Source organism: Spermophilus citellus (assembly GCF_964194105.1).
Source record: "Spermophilus citellus genome assembly, chromosome: X".
NCBI classification, from domain to species: Eukaryota; Metazoa; Chordata; class Mammalia; order Rodentia; family Sciuridae; genus Spermophilus; species Spermophilus citellus.
The window spans coordinates 77,599,108-77,615,700 of record NC_138190.1 but is presented as its reverse complement, the minus strand read 5'-3'; the positions used below and the strand labels follow the sequence as shown (position 1 = coordinate 77,615,700).

Below are 16,593 nucleotides of genomic sequence, written 5' to 3'. Positions count from 1 at the left end.
GGTGAAAATGGTGTTGTTCCCAGAATCAATCCTCATACAAATCTCAATCTCAGAACCTGCCTCTAGGGATCCTGGAAAGACTATCCAGATGGCTCCCATGATCTCTACCCTCTAGTATTCACATCTTTGCATAATTCCTTTCTCTTCAATGTGAGTTGAGCCTGTTACTTGTTTTTTGTTTGTTTGTTTGTATGTTTGTTTGTTTTGGACAGTACTGGTGATTGAACACAGGGTACTCTACCACCAAGCTATATACCCATTCCCAGACCTTTATTATTTTTATTTTTTGAGATAAGGTCTCATTAAGTTTCCCAGGCTGGCCTTGAATTTGCAATTCTCCTCCCTCAGCCTCCCGAGTTGCTGGGATTAAAAGTGCACACCAACACACCTGGCCTGAAACTTGCTTTTAAATCATGTTATGACAAAGTAATGTAATATCATTCACATGATTAAATTAAGATGTGAACATAAGACTCTGTCTTACTAGTATGCACTACAGACTCTTTCTCTGGCTTTGAAGTAAATTACCATGTTGTGAAAGGGTCTATAAAGAGATCCATGTGGCAAGGAACTCTGGCAGGACTTTTGGATGAGAAAGCAGCCTCTGGTGAATAGCCAGCAAGAAAACATAGACCTCAGGCTGGGGATGTAGATCAGTTGGAGAGCAATTGCCTGCCATACACAGGCCCTAGGTTCAATTCCTAGCACTGCCAAAAAGGAAGAAAGGAAGGAAATGTGAACCTTGCCAGGCAGGGTGGTACATGCCTATAATCTCAGTGACTCTGAGGTGAAGCAGGAGGATCACAAGTTTGAGCCAGCCTCAGTAACTTAGTGAGACTTTGTATCAAAATAAAAACTTAACAGACTGGGGATGTAGCTCAGTAGTAGAGGGCCTCTAGATTCAGTCCCAGTACTCCCCCCACACACATGCAGAAAAAATGTCCAAGAAATATACTCCAAATGGAAGCAAAAATGTACAACCTATGAAAATAGTTGATCTGAAATATTTACACAGTTCTAATAAATATTAGTGTTGAGACTATCCTCCACTTAACAGATTTCTTTTCTATTCCTATAGAGAGTATTTTCTCAATTAAAACAATATGACATATAGAGAAGAGTCAATTGAAGAAGTCTATAATTTCAAATTTATTAACCATAAATTGTAAACAAATTGCAGACAATTTTATGTAAAAAAATAAAAATAGAAAGATAATATTGAAAAAACACATTTTTAAAAAAATACTAGTAACATGTATTTAAGACAAATAGAGCTAAGAATGTGATCAAAGTATGTGAATATGTACCAAGAAATTATTCTATTTATGTTCTTTTTTAAATATTTATTTTTTACTTGTAGTTGAACACAATACCTTTATTTTATTTATTTATTTTTATGTGGTGCTGAGGATTAAACCCAGGGCCTCGCACATAAGAGGCGAGCTGTCTACTGCTGAGCCACAATCCCAGCCCCTCTGTTTATGTTATTTTTAATGTTCAGGGAATCAATTATAAATAAGAGTTTTTGCTCTATCTCTATGAGATATTTTTAGTTTTATTTTTAGAAATATTTTTATTTTTGATGTTAGTGTCTTATAGAATTATTTTGTATTCCATGAATATGAAAAACCAGTTTGTCAATCAGCAGAAAAATACTTCAAATATATTGAATTACTTTAATTTCTTAAACTCTCTGAAGTTTCCCAGTTTAGATGATAAATTATATGGTTTCCCTAAGGCTACAGGATCTTTCCTTGGTGGCTTTATCCCTATCCTTTAGTTTAGCAATGTCTACAATCCAGATCCCCTTAATATGCAACTTAGCTTTCTGTAAATGTGAAAAGGTCACTTCTCACTGTTCATACATTTTTTTTTTTTGCAAGTGTCCATTCTTTATCACATTCAAGTGAGGTATCAAGGGAAGGGAGATAGGAAGTTCAGAGGTATGAACAGGCTCTGACTTTTGTTCCTTGGGAAGCCTTTTTTTTTTTTGCCAATTAATTCATTAACAAGCCCCAAGAGTTTTCTCATAAATAGATTGATATCTCTAAGGACATGTGAGTAAAGCAATGAGAGAAGAACAAACAAAAATACACACATATGGCAACATATATAGGCAGAAGGATGAAAAAAGAGCAAGAATTTTAACAAATAGTAAATATAACTCTGAGCGAAAAGAACCCCAAAATTGTGAGAGCAAGAAGGGAAAGCCTATATAAACCCTGCACTCCTCTGCACCAGTCACTCACTGCCAATTCCCGAAGAGAAGGGTGTATATCATTATTTCTATTGCAATGTTCCAACACCTTCTAGCCTCAGGCCCCCATTAAAATGGAAATCATTTTCCCCTTCTTTACTAAGATGTGTAACTCTTGAGCTTTAGTCAGGCACATGGCTATCCAGCAAGAAACTGTATTTCCCCATCTCCCTTGCAGATAGAATTGGCCATGTGAACAAGTTCCACATTGTGACCCTAAAAAGAAAAGTCCATGCTATCTTCTGGCCTCCCCCACACCTCCTGTATGGGAGATGGCAAAAGCTTAGTCAGGCCAGACAGGGTGGGAAACACAGCAAGACCTTATCTCAAAATAAAAAAAAAAAAAAGGACTGGGGATGTGGCTCAGTGGTAAAGTACACTTGGGTTTAATTCCTAGTACTACCAAAATAATAAACCATATAATAAAATTTATACATTTTGAATACATTTATATTTTAATTTTAATCTTTTACTAGCATTACTATTGATAAAACAAAAGTTATGTAAAAAAACTTGATTATAAAGGCTTTATTAGTAATTTGACTTAAGTGAAAGCAAGAAAAATAATCCTGATGTCATGGGGCACACCTGTAATCTAGCAAATTTGGGAACTGAGAAAGGAGCATTGCAAGTTTGAGGCCAGACTCAGCAACTTAGTGATACGCTCAGCAACTTAGCAAGACTGTCTCTAAATAAAAACTAAAATCGGCTGGGGATATAGCTCAGTGGCAAAGTACCCCTGTGATAAATTCCCAGTACTTATCCCCACAAAAAGAAAAATAGTAGTTGCCCCATAAATTTTGGATTAATGAGTAAATAAAATGCAAGTTTTCTATTTATTTATTTATTTATTTATTTATTTATTTATTTATTTATTTATTTATTTATTTTTGAGGTAAAGGGGTTGAACTTGGGTACTCTACCATGGAGCTACATTCTCAGGCCTTTTATTTATTTTGAGACAGGGTCTTGCTAAATTGCTCAGATTGGTCTTGACCTTTCAATCCTCCTGCCTCAGCCTCCTGAGTTGCTGAGATTATAATAGTGAACCAGCTTACAAGTTTTTAAAATGTCAAGCCACTTTTAAGAATATTAAGTTTGAGTCAGGTGTGGTGGCAAACACCTATAATTCCAGCAACTCTGGAGGCTGAGGCAAGAGGATCACAAGTTTGTGGCCAGCCTAGACAACTTAGCTATACCATCTCAAAATAAAATAATAGGGTTGTGAATGTGTAACAGAGTGCTTGCATACCCTGTGTGAGGCCTTGATTCAATCCCTAGCACCACAAACATAAAAATTAAAAAATCGATCTTTTCTCTATAATTACACAATTGTCTCAAGACCACTGGTACAAAATAAAAGTCCATCTTTACACCTCTGATAATATTTGTGGACTTATTATATGGTCCTATTGTTCTGCCTACTCATCTTCCAATGACTCAGAATGTGCTTTTTGCATTTTTTCAAGGTTAGCTTAGTATGATTTTATTAGGGAGGGGGCAGATACTGTAACAAAGAGACCCAAGATTCTATATAAGTAATTTAAATGAGATAGAAGTTGGTTTCTTTTTCATGTTGACAGTTATAGAGGTGAGAGGTCCAGGGCTGATAAGGAATCTAAGATGGCTGGCCTAGTTTTTTTTTTTTTTTGGAGGTGGGGGGACCTAGTATTGAATGCAGGGGCACTTAGCCACTGAGCCACATCCCCACCCCTTTAAAAAATTATTTAGAGACAAAGATGTGAAATAGAAAACAAAAACAGGAAAAATTTCTATCAATAGAGTATTAATTAAATAAACTATGTTATATTGATATGGTTATATGATGTTAAAAGAAGCTGTAAGAAGGAATGAGGGAGTTTTTTTAAGTCCTGATTTATAAAGATCTTCAGGATATAGTTAGGTGAAGAAATAAAAATGCAAAAAAGAATGGAAGTATGCTACATTTTGTGGAACGGGAGAAATATGAATATATATTTTTGCTTGTTGTCTGCATAAAGAAAGAGAGAGTATATAAAAACCAATTAAATAGTTACCTTAAAGAGTAGAAAGAGCAGGGTATATATGAACAGGAGTGGGTTATGGAAGTTTCAAATGTAAGCTTTGTTTTGTTTTTATGTTTGAACCATGTTAATGCATTCCTCATTCAAAACACAAAATTAAAACTTCAAAAGAAAAAAACGTAGACTGGGAGAAACATGACCATCCCTAAGCTATATCAGGAAAGTCCAAGATTTGTCATTTAATTAGAGGCCGAAGCCATCTGTAAGTTCTGCTATCTGAGTGACTCCCTGAATACCAGTGTGCCAGCAGTGAACCTATGGGAAGAGAAATCAAGAAAACTGGCATGTGTTTGGACTATAAAATGCCTAGAGAATCTGGATACCATAAAACCACAATAGAAATCCACAGAAGAGGGCTGGGGTTGTAGCTCTGTGGTAAAATGCTTGCCTAGCATGCGTAAGGCACTGGGTTCAATTCTCAGCACCACATATAAATAAGTAAAATAAAGGTCCACGAACAACTGAAAAAATATTTTTTAAAAAAAGAAATCTACAGAAGAGATTATTCAGCATCCTCAGAAGAGATGCATTCAGCATCCTCTATGGCAGTGAGACTTCTTCTTTCCCTCTTCCGGTCGTCATAGATGATTTTATTGGATGGATCTGGAGACTATCATGCAAAGTGAAATAAGCCAAACCCCAAAAATCAAAGGTCAAACACTTTCTCTGATATATGGATGCTGACACACAATAAAGAGGGGGAAGATAAAAGTTTATTGAATTAGGGGTTGGGGTTGTAGCTCAGTGTTAGAGTGCTTGCCTACCATGTGTGAGGCAGTGGGTTCAATACTCAGTACCACATATAAATAAACAAAAATAAGGGTCCATCGACAACTAAAAACAAAAAAAAAAATTTTTTAATGTTCATTGGATTAGACAAAGGGGGAATGAAGGGAAGCGAAGGGAAGGGGCATAGAAATAGAAAAGAGTAGAATGAATCAAACATAACTTTCCTATGTTCATATATGTATACATCACCAGTGAAACTCCACATCATGTACAACCACAAGAATGGGAAGTTATACTCCATGTATGTATGATATGTCAAAATACGTTTTACTGTCATGTGTATCTCAAAAGAAGAAATAAAAAATAAATTTCAAGGATGATCCCAAGCACATAAAAAATATGAGCAATTGCTTTGGGCCACATTGGAAAATAGAAAAGATCAACAACAGTGAGATCACAAAATGTGAGGAACTGTTATTGAATCATTTAGTCTCTGGGTCATATACAGACAGCTACAGATGTAGAAAAAAAATGGATGATGATCTTCAAATGTCTTCAGGGTAGGTTAAGTGGCCAACTTGCTCAGATTTCTTGCATTGAACTACCAGGGACAAAAACTCTACCACTTAGGGCAAAGTTTAGGTCACAGTTTGGAAATCCCTGGCTAAAGAGAGCATTGAAGGGTTAACATATTGGGCAAATACCATCCAGTAACATCATATTATGCATTAGAAAGTAATCTATTGTCCTGAAATGGGAACAAGAAATTATTAGAGTTTTTATGCTGAAAGGGATTAAAAGGAATAGTGCAACAAATACTACCAGAAGAGGGAAGGCTTGGAAATACAATAATAATGGGTATTGGAGAACTAGGATGAAACGTGAGAGACAAAAATAGTAGGATAAAGATGTGGAAATGGAGAGTCCATGACAAAAACTCAGCCTAGTTCCATGTAGCTTATCATATGGATGTCTGAAACACACCTAAATTTACTAAATCATAACATAGGTGAAATTCCAAGTGGAACAAAAATGTAATGCAAATTAACAAAATATGTAATGCAAATGAAAAGGGAGCTATAAAAATTTTATCAAGTACTCCAAGTACTTTTTTTTAACCTATATAAGCACAGGATTTATTTTGTCCCACAACATTAGGATGGTTACTGCTTTTCTATTTTTTTCTTTAGCCATTCTGGTCTTGTGGAATGCTAACGTCCTGGAGTTTCAATGTGGAGCATTGGCATGTGCTACTTTGCTGTTAGGAGTCTTCACACGTCAAGATTGTATCCTGGTCTCTTCCTGCTGCTAGCCCGGGTTTCTTGAGCTCTACCCCAAGTACTTTTAAGAATCACTTAAAGAAAGTTCATTTAGACATTGGCCTAGTCATAGAACAAGAGAGAAGCTCACAAATTTCAGTAGACTCTATTACAGTTAGAAACTGAAGAATATTCACTTATGCATAGTTTTTTGTTTGTTGGTTTGAGAAGGTGTTTGTTTTACATTGTTGGTACTGGGATTGAACCCAGGGGCACTTTACCACTGAGCCACATCCCTAGCATTTTCTAGATTTATTTAGAGACAAGGTCTCACTAAGTTGCTAAGGGCTTTGCTAATTTGCTGAGGCTGGCCTCAAATTTGTGATCCTCCTGCTTCAGCCTCCTGAATCATTGGGACTATAGTGTGTGCCCACCATGCACAGCTAAACTATGCAGAGTTTTATCATAATAACTGGTCAACCACACTTCACTCACTATTAGCCACATTATCTTTAAACACAAAGTATGATATACTATATATACCCATAATTGCTTTCATGAATAAATGTGAATGGTTTCATAAATAATTCAAACTATCAATTCAAAACAATACCAGTTTGGCTCTGGAGTACATTTTAAAATGTGTTCTGTTTTAATAAAACCAAAAATATATGAAAGTTCAAATGATAAATGGTAACAGATGATTACTGATTATAAAAGGTTATTTGCTTTATAGCAAGTTTTTAGAATATGATTGTTTATAATAATTCAATTCATAGGTAGTGCTTTAAATATGTTACATTTGTTTTAATTATCTGAGGGGTGCTGGGAGAGTAGTGACTGAAAGGCACACGGGGCTTCTCGTGTTCTAACAGTGTTACCTATTGACTGTTCATTACATAGGTGCATTAAGTTTCTGAAATTTCTTTTTCTTTTTTTTTTAAAGCCTAGGATTTTTTTATATTCATTTTTTAGTTACCTTTATTTTATTTATCTATTTTTATGTGGTGCTGAGGATTGAACCCAGGATCTCACATGTGGGAGGTGAACGCTCTACTGCTGAGCCACAATCCCAGCCCAAGTTTCTGAAATTTCAAGCTCATAATATGTGCATTTTTCTGTGTATGTACTTGAATTAAAAGGCTAAAAAGTGGGGATGAGGTTGTGGTTCAGCAGTAGCACACTTGCCTGGCATGTGTGAGGCATTGAGTTCGATTCTCAGCACCACATACAAATAAATAAATTAAAGGTCTATCAACAACTAAAAAAAGTATTTAAAAAAGGCTAAAAAATGAAAGGATTGGAAAAAGTATGTCAGGAAAACAGAAAATATACACAAGAAGACATATACAAAGCAAGGTTGTTATATCTAAACATTACAGATGCTATCTCATTTTCCCGTGAGTTTGATCAGATCCCTATGACCCTGGTCCATTCACCAATCTATGAACGACAGTGAACTATATCAGGAAGATTTGGATATGGATGGTTGAACATATGTGAATTACATTTTTGTGATTACTTTAAAAACAATAATAATAAAGATTTTTGATAAACTATTCTCTCAGATTTTCTAGAAATAGTAATATTATCTGCAAACAATGACAATTTTTCTCTTCCTTTGCAACACAGTATTTATACATTTTTATTCCTCTTTCTTATTGACTGGAATTTCCAGAAAAATGTTGACACGAAGCAGGGTTGTTGAACACCTTAATTTTGGTTCTGTCTTCATTGATGCTTTCACCTTCTACATTAAAGATTTTCAGCTGTTTAAAATATATCTCACAGTAAAAAAACAAAACAAAACAAAAAAAAAAAACCACTTTTGGGAGATGGGCTGAGAATTGAACATAGAACTTTTTGCACATAAGCATGCATTCTACCACTGAGATACATCCGCAGCCTTCCCCTAAACATTTTATTTTGCAATCCCAGTACATTCAGAAACAGACACACACACACACACACACACACACACAGTTTTGTTTTAAAGAACCAATGCTCTTGCCAGGCACGGTGGTGTATGCCTGTAGTCCCAATGACTTGAGAGGCCGAGGCAAGAGGATCACAAGTTGAAGTTCAGCATTGGCAATTTAGCAAGACCCTCTCTCAGAATAGAAATTTAAACGGTTGAGAATATAGTTTAATGATAGAGTGCCAGAAGAGGAGGAGGAAGGAAACAATGCTCTTTCGACATGCAACACGTTCTAACATTTTATATTCTGGTTGATGTTTTCATACAAGAGCATTAAAGACATTTAGGCACCATTGGGGAAATTTGAATATGACTAGGTTTTAGGTGATTCTAAGGTGTTAACTGTGTGTGTGTGTGTGTGTGTGTGTGTGTGTGTGTGTGTATGTTTGTTTGTTTTTTTTCAGTACTGAGGGTTGAACCCTGGGCACTTTACCCCTGAGGTCCATCCCTAGTACTTTTTATTTTTTATTCTGAGGCAGGGTGCTACTAAATTGCCAAGGCTGGGCTCAAACTTAGATCCTCCTACTTCAGTTTCCATACTTACTGGAATTATAGCTGTGGGCCACTACACCCAGCTATTATTATTATTATTATTATTATTATTATTATTATTATTATTATTGGTGTTGCAGGGGATCAAACCCAGGGCCTTGCATGAGCTTGCTGTTAATTTTTTTTGAGACAGGTTATCACTAAATTGCCCAGGCTGGCCTCAAACTCTCGGCTCAACTGATCTTCCCACTTCAGCCTCCCAAGTGCTGAGACTACATGTGTCATGCCACTAAACAAATCTGTTAATTTTTTACTTACTTATGTAAGTATGTATTTATGTGTTATTTATTTACTTAAATAATTGAAGTAATATCACTTGCCTCACCCTAGTCCTGGCCTGGGTTATTTTATTCTGTTTATATGGCATCCTAGAAAATACCCCCCCCCACACACACACACACACATTAAAAGGAATAGAAGACAGATGGGTGCATGGAAGTTGGAGTGGGGAAAGACTTGACTACAAAGTAGAATGAGGAAACTTTCTGAAGGATGATATAACTATTTTCTATTCTGATCGTGATGGTGGTACTTACATGACCATATGCATTTGCATAGAACTAACTATACACTAAAAGGAGTGAATTTTACTTCGTGTAAACTTTAAAAGGTATCAAAAGCAAAAAAGAAATACAGGTTATGTGTATATGATAGTTCATGATACACTTTTCTCTACTTTTCTTCTCATGTGGTATCTCATGATAAAAAGTAAAATAGGGTTGGGAGTGTAGGGGGTTTGCCAAGCATATGCAAGTTTCTGGGTTTGATCCTCAGCACCAAAAATAAAGTAAAATATCAAAATGTCAGTTGCTTCCAAGTATATTGAGTCCCCAATCCACCATTTGAAAGACGATGATCTAAATATACATTTCTGAAATATTTAAATACTTCACAACATGTGTTATAACTTTGTAATCATAAAAAGTAAAGAAAAAACAAAGATTTTGACACAAAGATGTTCATCTCAGCTCTGGTTATAATAGGGAAATATACTAAATGCTCAAGATTAGAGAGGCTAACTAAATTATGGTATAGCTATATGATGGAATCTCAGCAAGAAAAGGGAAAGAAGAAGCCAGGCACAGTGGTGTACCTCTAGTCCCAGCTATTTGGGAGGTTGAGGCAGGAGGATCCTTAGTTGGTCAGCCTCAGCAACTTATTAAGACCCTGTCTCAAAATAAAAAAATAAAAAGGGATGGGGATGTAAAGGACCCATGGTTCAATTTCTAGTACCACAAAAAAGGAATTAAAAGGATAAAATTATTTTTACATAGCTTTTGTACAACTAAAGGAAATGTTCTTTTTTTTTTTTAAAGAGAGAGTGAGAGAGGAGAGAGAGAGAGAGAGAATTTTTTTTTAATATTTATTTTTTAGTTCTCGGCGGACACAACATCTTTGTTGGTATGTGGTGCTGAGGATCAAACCCGGGCCGCACGCATGCCAGGCGAGCGCACTACCGCTTGAGCCACATCCCCAGCCCAGGAAATGTTCTTAATACAAAATTAAATGTAAAAAGAAGTACACATGATTGTATATACAAAATTATTTAAACCATGTTAATATTTTTTTCCTTTTGGTTCTGGGGATTGAACCCAGGGATACTTAACCATTGAGCTGCATCCCCCACCCTTTTTATTTTTATTTTGAGACAGTGCTTACTAAGCTGCGTAGGGCCTTGCTAAGTTGCAAAGGCTGGCTTTGAATTCACGATCCTCCTATCTCAGCCTCTCAAGTTGCTGGAATTACAGGCATGTGCCACTGCACCCAGCAACAATATTAAATTTTCTGCAGAGAAATAGTAGAAGAAAATAAATTAAAATAGTTGTAGTTGTCTTGGGTGTTTTCATTTTCAATTTTTAAATTATTTCATTATTTTCCAAATTTTCTACAATGAGTGAAAATTTTAGTTGTCATAGACAATTCAAAAGGTATAAACAACATTATAGCAAAACACCAAACCAACAGGTAATATTGGCAAGTATAAGGGAAAGAAAATCAGTTTCCTGAACTATATATCTGCTGGTTCACTATGCCAGGTCAGTGCTTTGTCAATAGAGTTTAAAATCATGCGTTTTGGCTGGGGGTAGTGGCTTATTCCTGTAATCCCAGCAGCTGAGATCGGAGGATCTTGAGTTCAAAGCCAGCCTCAGCAAAAAGTGAGGCATTAAACAACTCAGTGAGACCTTGTCTCTAAATAAAATACAAAAATGGGGCTGGTGATGTGGTTCAGTGGTTGAGTGCCCCTGGGTTCAATCCCTGGTATCAAGGAAAAAAAAAAAAAAACAGAAGTGCTAAGCAACTCTAAATAAAATATAAAAAGGGGCTGGGGATGTGGATCAGTGGTTGAGAGCTCCTGGGTTCAATACCAGTACCAAAAAAAAAAAAAAAATCATGACTTCTGTTCAATAACTGAAAGCATGCTTAAATTTCAAAAGAACTTTTCTTGAGCAGTGTGGGGTATTGAATCCAAGGCTTCACACATACCGGGAAAACACCCTACCACTGAGCTTCTTAATTTTAACAAGACTTGTATTTTATACCCAGAGCCAGGCTGACAAAGATAGTTTTCTTTATCAACAACCCTAATGGAATTGAAGACAATTATTGAGTACTTGTCATCGTGCTAAATGCTTTTTGAATTGAATTAGTTTGTGTGGCCTGCCATGACAAAATACCATGGATTGGGTGGGTTAGACACAGAAATTTATCTCTTCACAGTTCTGGAGACCAGAATTTCAAGATCAAGGTACTGCTCGATTTGTTTTTTTCCTGAGTCCCCACCCCTCCTCTTTCCTCTCTCTCCTTGGTTTGCTGACAACTGTTTCCTTTCTCTGTCTTCATATGTTTTTTCCTCTCTGTACACACATATCCCTAGTGCCTCTTTGAGGATCCAAATTCCCTCTTCTCATAATGATACAATCATATTGGATTAGGGTTCACCCTTATACCCTTAGATTAAGGTGATCACCCCTTTAAAAGCCCTATGTCTATGGAGATAATATAATCACATCCTAAGATATTGTGGGTTAGGGCATCAGCTTACAAATTTTGGAGGGAAACATGCATTATCTGATTTCTCTAATATTGTGAAATACATTCATTCCTCATTTTAAAAAATATTTTTGTACTTGTAGAAGGACACAATACCTTTATTTTATTTGTTTATTTTTATGTGGTTCCCGGGAACCAACCCAGTGTCTCACGCATGCTAGGCAAGCGCTCTACTACTGAGCCACAAACCCGGCCCACATTCATTCCTCATTTTTACCTCCCAAATTCCCCCTTTTGCATCAATCTCTCCCTAACCTCCAACCACCTTCCTCCATTTCCTGCTCACATTCCCATCCAGTTATAGACACACAATAGTCTGTTTATAGAAAAGGTTAATATCACAATTATTTATTTCATATATTTGTGCTTGCTTAATGTTAAGAGGTGCTTGGTTAACTCTTTTTTCTAATTCTGACGTATTTTAATCCTTTCTTGGGTAGAAAACCTGCTGAAATTGAAGTGAAGCAGTCTACTGAATTGAACAGGACACTGCATCCTGTGCCTGATGAGAAATGCCTGGGGAAGGCCCTGGACATAGGATTTACACCTAGAGCTCCACAAAGCTAGAACGGAAGGTCTGCTCTGCCATTTGGGAATATATCCATGGTTTTCTTCATTTATGATTACTTAACTTTAAAAAAAATAATAGACTCAATTTTTTAGGGCAGTTTTTAGGTTCATGGAAAAATGGAGCAGTAATGGGGCTGGGGCTGGGGCTCAGTTGCAGAGCATTCGGCTAGCATGCATGAGGCACTGGGTTCGATCCTCAGCACCACATAAATGTAAAATAAAGATATTGTGTCCACCTAAAACTAAAAAAATAAATATTTTTATAAAATGGAGCAGTAAGTATGGAAAGTTCCTATTGACCCTCTCTTTGCCCATCCCCCTCTCACAAAAAATTCCCCTATTATCAAAATCTTGCATTTGTGTGGTACATTTGTTACAGTTGATGAGCCAGTATTGAATACCATGTTATTATTATTGACTAAAGTCGATAGTTTAGTTTACATTGGGTACACTCTCTGTTGTGTGGTTTTTGTTTTGTTTTGCTTGTTTGAGGTTTTGTTTTACTGTTGTTTTGGTTTCATGCAGGATTTTTGTTTGGTTGGTTAGGTTTTTTTTTTTTTTTTTTTTGGAGGGGGTTGTTTTTGCTGTACTAGGGATTGAAAACAGGACCTTGCATCTGCTTGAAAGGTGTTATACCACTGAGCTACAGCCCCAACCTTTATTTTATTATTTATTTTTAATATTTCTAGTTGTAGATGGACACAATACCTTTATTTCATTTATTTATTTTTATGTGATTCTGATGTTTGAACCCAGTACCTCACAAGTGCTCCACCACTGAGCTACAACCCCAGACCTCTTATTTTATCTTGAGACAGTGTCTCATCATGTTGCCCAGGTTGGCCTTGAATTTGTGATCCTCCTACCTCAGCCTCCCAAGTAATTGGATTACAGGTATGTACCACAATCACCATCTTTATCTATAGGTTTTTACAAGTATATAATGACATGATCCACCATCACAGTATCATACATGCTAGTTTCCAAAACCTCAAAATCCCTGTGATCTACCTCTTCATCCCTCCCTCCCCATCCCTTACCCTGGGCACCCACTAATACTATTACTGTCACTATTATTTTGCCTTTTCCAGAATGTTATGTATTTAGACTCATACAGTATGTACCCATTTTTGAATTGGCTTCTTTCACTTAGCAATATACATTTAAAGTTTCTCCACAACTCTTTGCAGCTTGATAGCTTATTCTTTTTATCACTGAATAATATTACAATGTCTGAATGTACCACAATTTATCCATTGACCTATTGAAAGATGTCATGGTTTCTTTCAAATTTTTAAAATTATGAATAAAGCTGCTATAAATATTCATGTGATTTGTAAAATTTCTGTTTGTTTGTTTGTGGCACTGGGAATTGAACCCAGGGTGGCTCTATCACTAAGCCATACCCCCAGCCCTTTTTATTTTATTTTTTCTTTTGGGATAGAGTCTCACTAAGTTGATGAGGCTGGCCTTAAACTTATAATCCTCCTGCCTCAGCTTCCAGAGTTGCTGCAATTATAAGTTTGTGCTATTATTCCCAGGTTATTCAAAGGTTTTTGTGTGGATGATTTAGCTTTTATTTGAAAAAAGAATTCTGAAATAATTTAAAATATTTTTTTTTAGTTGTAGATGGACACAATAGCTTTATTTGTTTACTTTTATGTGGTTCTGAGGATTGAACCCAGTGCCTCAAACATGCTAAGCAAGCACTCTACCACTGAGCTACAGCCCCAGCCCCTGAAATACATTTTGATGTTAGTTTTCATTGCAAAATAATACATGCTTGCTCCTACACATTCAAACATTACAGAAATGAATAAATTAAAAAGTGAAAGCTGGTCTCTGCCATTCTACAATGTTTTAAAACTATCATAAAATAATATATATTCATTATAGAAAATCTGGAAGACACAAAAGTAAAATAAAGAAAATCAATCCCTAGTGCCACCTCACAAAGACAACTTATCATTAACATTTTAGTACATTTCCAGTGCTTAAGGATATAAAAAAAATTGTTGTCATTATAATTGTCTTAGAGCCAGGCGTGGTGGCTCATGCCTGTAATCCCAGTGGTTGTGGAGGCTGAGACAGGAGAATCACGAGTTCAAAGCCAACCTTAGCAACAGTGAGGTGCTAAGCAACTCAGTAAGACCCCGTCTCTAATTAAACAATACAAAATAAGGCTGGGGATGTGGCTCAGTGGTCGAGTGCCCAGAGTTCATCCCAGTACCAAAAATAATAATTTTTTTTTTAAAGAGAGAGTGAGAGAGGGAGAGAGAGAAAGAGAGAGAGAGAATTTTTTTAAATATTTATTTTTTAGTTATTGGTGGACACAACATCTTTGTATGTGGTGCTGAGAATCGAACCCGGGCCGCACGCATGCCAGGCGAGCGCGCTACCGCTTGAGCCACATCCCCAGCCCCCAACAATAATAATTGTCTTAGAGACTCACTTACACACACACATACACACACACACAAATAGCATAGACTAAGAAAAAATTGGAAAATAAAGATATATTAACAGAAAAATAATTTAAACCACTCAAACTTTTACCACCCAATGATAATCACTGTTAATATTTTGGTGTGTGTGTCCTTATAGATTTACATCTTTATATAGGGATGCATATATATGAACATGGGATCATCCTAGACATACTGTTTTGTCATTTTCTTTTTTCAGTTTATAATACTTTGTAACATCTTTCCATTTTAATAAATGCATAAATTTATACTTCATATATGAGGCCTGCCATATATGGGGCCAATTCCACTTAATGGGCATATCATAATTTATTTTGTCAGTGTACTATTGCTGAACATTATACAGATTCCAAGTTTTCACCATTATGAATAATGCTTCAGGAAATAGCCTTGTATATCTTTAAGTGTTTGTCCAGTTATTTCCTGACTATAAATACCTAGGAGTCAAAATACAAGGACAAAGAATATGGGCACTGAAAAACTATTAAATGGAAAATACACACATATGTACATACATATATAGGTTGACCAAGATTTAAATCATACAAAAATATACACAATAAAAAATAAATCTCCCTCTTACCCCATACTTTCCAAGTCACTCATTGTTTTATATATAATTTATAGCATAATATACATATAAATTTGCATTTTTTCTTTGCTTACTATGTCTTGGACAGATTTCCCTGTCAGTATAGATGTCTTATTTTTATTTTATTTTGCATATTAAAAATGAACATTAAGCCTGGGGTTGTGGCTTAATGATAGCGTGCTTGCCTAACATGTGTGAGGCACTGGGTTCGATCCCTGGCACCACATAAAAATAAAAAAAAAAATAAAATAAAGATATTGTGTCCATTTACAACTAAAAAAAAAATGAATAACGAACCTTGAAGACATTATTTTAAGTGAAATAAGCCAGACACAAAAGGACAAATATCATGATTCTTCTTATATGAAATACCTAGTCATTAAAGTCATAGAAATAGAAAGTAGAAGAGTAGTTACCAGAGGTTGGGAGGATAGGAATTGGAGACTTATTGTTTAATGGGTACAGGTTTCAGTTTAGAATGATGAAAAATTTTTGGAGACATGTGATGGTGATGGTTGAACAACAATGTGAACATACTTACTGCCACTGACCTATACACTTAAAAATATTTAAAATGGGGATTTAGGCTATAGTTCAGTAGTAGATGAATTTTCTAGTATGTGAGAGATCCTGGATTCAATTCCCAGGTGTATAGAAAAAGTGGTTAAATGGGGCTGGGAACATGGCTCAGTAGTAGAGCACTTGCCTACTATGAACAAAGCCTTGGGTTCACTTCCCAAAACCAAGAAAAATAAATGGTCAAAAGCAGAAGACAGGGACTTAGGCGAGCCACCCAATTAATTGTTGAGCTTCCACCATATACTGGAGGACAGTAGAAAACGAGACATGTAAGGCCCCCCTCTGACATGGAGTTTCCATTTGACCTGAAGTTTGTTTGAAATTCCTTCAAGTAGGGGGTCCACAGTTTCTTCTAGTATAACTCTGATCTGGTTAGCAACTACAGAAAAAAAATGAATAATGAACCTACAGAATTGGTTCCTGTGTGTGGCACTATAATGCTGAAGCATGATCACTTCCCACAACCACAGAGCTATC

General features: G+C 36.0%; 1 long non-coding RNA gene across 1 annotated transcript; it reads left to right on the top strand.

Annotated features, from left to right (window-relative positions):
- On the top strand, nt 1-12,676 carry LOC308639794. The gene is made up of 3 exons (XR_014020119.1): nt 1-150; nt 11,557-11,584; nt 12,330-12,676. It is a non-coding gene; the product is annotated as an uncharacterized lncRNA (long non-coding RNA).
- Nucleotides 12,677-16,593: the final 3,917 nt, after the last annotated feature.